Here is a 3040-nt window from a genome sequence, read left to right on the forward strand (position 1 = left end):
GTAGTAACATCTCCCTGTTGAACCCAACTTACTACTGATACCACCAACACCACGACCCCATCGTAATTATTAAATTGGTAATAATTTTTCCAAACTTTATCTCAACCTAAAAGCTAAGATGACTATACAAAGCTCCCCAGGATGGTGGCATCCCTCCGTAGTTATTAAACTGGTAGTAAAAACTTTTTTCAAAACTTTTTCTCACCTTAAAACGTCAAGATGACTATACCCAGCTCTCTAAGATGGTGGCAATCCAGAACACAAGGGTTTTATTTACCAAAAACACCAATAACCAAAATTCTTCCCAGGAACAAAGCTTTCCAGGATCAGGTCTCCAAAGCCTAGGCATGACCAAGCTGAGCATGTGTCACGACAACCATAAAGTCTCCAATCTGCTTTTTTGGCAATTTGCCAATACCGGCTTTGCAGCAATTTTTACCAAATACCAACCACTCCAGAAATGATCGAATTGCACATAGTACCCAAGACAATGGTGAAGGTTATTTTAAACCATTTGGTTCTTTTGCAATTAAAAATGGTTAAAGTTAAATTACCCAACAATTGTCCCGTGTATGGCCTCAGATCAACTTACCTTTAGTGAGTGAAGATTGGTAATTAACATTTTTCCTTTCCAACCTTTTCCTCACTTTAAAAGTAAAGGTGACTATACACAGATCTCTAGAATGGGGGCATTCCAAAACACTAGTTTTATTACAAAGTACATCTATGGCCAAAATACTTTCCAGGTACAAAACTTTCCAGGATTAGATCACCAAATCCCTGGGGTGACCAATTTAGCATCTATTGCTACAACGATAAAGGCTTAAATCTGATGGCTTGCTAGCCAATGCCAACGTACCAATGCCACCCCATGGCAATTTTTCACCCAATATCAACCACTTTTAATTGCATAAAATTGGCAATTACATTTTTTTTTCAAACTTTTATCACTTTTCAAGGTTACATTTCCAAATCCCTGGAGTGGCCAATTGAGCATCTATCTCTACAGCAATAAAAGCTCCAATCTGATTGCTTGCTGGGCAATGTCGATTTACCAATGCCACCCTTGCAGCAATTTTTTACCCAATGCCAATTTACTAATGCCACCTTTGCAGCAATGTTCACCCAAAGCCGATTTACCTATGCCACCATTGCAGCAATTTTCACCGAATGCCGAATTACCAATGCCATCCTTGCGGCAATTTTTTACCCAATATCAACCGCTTTTAATCGCATTAAATTATCAAATTGCAAATTATTATTTTTTTTGATGCAAAAATAATAACATTGCCAATTACATTTTTTTTACAAAACCTTTTTATCACTTTTTAATGTTAGATATCCAATCACTAGAGTGGCCAATTGAGCATCTATCTCTACAGCGATAAAAGCTCCAATCTGATGGCTTGCTGGGCTTTGTCGATTTACCAATGCCACCCTTGCAGCAATTCTTTACCCAACGTCAATTTACGAATGCCACCTCTCCCGCAATGTTCACCCAAAGCTGATTTATCTATGCCACCACTGCAGCAATTTTCACCAAATGCCGAATTACCAATGCCATCCTTGCGGCAATTTTTTACCCAATATCAACCGCTTTTAATCGCATTAAATGATCAAATTACAAATAATTTTTTTTCCCCCAAACCTATTTCTTACTTTCCAGGGTCAGACCTCTGAATTCCTGGAGTGGCCAACTGAGCATCTATCGCTACAACGATAAAGCATCCAATCTGGCTTGTCGATTTTTTACCATTGCCACCCTTGCATGACGTTATTCACTCAATAATCAACCACTTTCAATCGCAAAAAAAAAACACGATTGAATTGCTCATAGTAACCAACGCTGCCAGGTTTGATGGTGACGCACGGGATGGTTTCAATATCGAATGTGGTTCGGTGGGTTGTTTGGATCCATTCGGGCAAAAAAAAAAACTGCCTGTAGCCCAAAATTGCAAAAGCGGTGCCCAAAATTTGCCGCCATGGTCTCAACTTACCTTCAGTAAATGAAAATCAAAGTCTCAGCAGAACGCAATCCTTGAACCAGTTTAAAACTCCAATGACAAGAGCATGCGAGGTGCAATCCTGGCTATATAGTGTCCCTGCTCTGCATGGCTCCAGCTTAGTCCTGGCAGTGTGGATGGAGCGGAGAGAAGAGCGACGCCAAACTTTGTTTCTATAGAGTCCCTCTGTCGTTCCTAGAGAACTTTTTTACTCCCTCACCTCCAGCAAAGTGCTTTAAACATTGGCAGCTCCCTCCAGCGTGCAGTCAGTCCCCAATCCACAGGCACCTCCTCTCCTGTTTCTGCCTGAAGCTGATCAGTTTCACTCTGCTCTGGAATGCTAACCTTAATTCTGTAGCCTGCCAGCCCCAATGCAGCTTCCCCCCTCTGCCCTCTCCGTCTGGTGGGCTTCTGTGCTCACTGTGTGCTGCACTCTCCTCCTCCCTCTGACAGCAGCACAGGGAGCCCAGACCTTCATGTGTTTTCAGCCTCCACCCCTGACTCACACACCCCCTTCCAGGACTGCTATTGTAACTAGTCACCACCACAATGTATTGATCACCATTGTCTTCCGCTTCTTCTGGATGTTGCACAGTTGGCAGAAGTCCACGATTCTAAGGGACGGTCCCAGGTTTTAAAGGTTTCGTTGCAAAAATGTTCTATTTCGATCCATTAAAAAGTCCCGTTTGTGTATGTAAGAATCAACTCCAGCCCAAACTTTTTATTTCGGTTTGGATAGTGCTCAGAAGGCTTAGAGCAGTCGTTCTCAACCAGGGTTCTGTGGAGCCCAATGCCGCGTACACGCGACCGGACTTTCCGACAGACTAGGTCCGATGGAATCAGTCCGTTGGACAATCCGATCGTTTAAAAAAAATCAGATGGATCTAGAAATAGAGCATGTTTTAAAATCTGTCCGAGGGACTCAATTCCTATCGGCAAAACCGCTCGTCTGTATGCTGGTCCGACGGACCAAATACGAAGCAAGGGAAGATATTGGCTACTGGCTATTGAACTTCATTTTTTAGTCCCGTCGTACG

The 3040-nt window shown here is 42.4% G+C and overlaps 1 protein-coding gene across 4 annotated transcripts in view; it reads right to left on the reverse strand.

Annotated features, from left to right (window-relative positions):
* The window catches only part of ADAMTSL4 (ADAMTS like 4), a 341665-nt gene extending 339225 nt beyond the window's left edge, over positions 1 to 2440 (reverse strand). For 3 of the 4 annotated variants that reach the window (XM_077464215.1, XM_077464216.1, XM_077464214.1), the window contains exon 1: positions 1998 to 2439. The gene's annotated coding sequence lies outside the window, so the exon portion shown is untranslated. Of the gene's footprint in view, positions 1 to 1997 lie in introns of all 4 variants that reach the window. The other variant, XM_077464217.1, reaches the window with a different exon arrangement.
* Positions 2441 to 3040: the final 600 nt, after the last annotated feature.

This window comes from Lithobates pipiens, unplaced genomic scaffold (assembly GCF_037356315.1).
Source record: "Lithobates pipiens isolate NorthernLeopardFrog02 unplaced genomic scaffold, aLitPip1_a1.2 Scaffold_30, whole genome shotgun sequence".
NCBI classification, from domain to species: domain Eukaryota; kingdom Metazoa; phylum Chordata; class Amphibia; order Anura; family Ranidae; genus Lithobates; species Lithobates pipiens.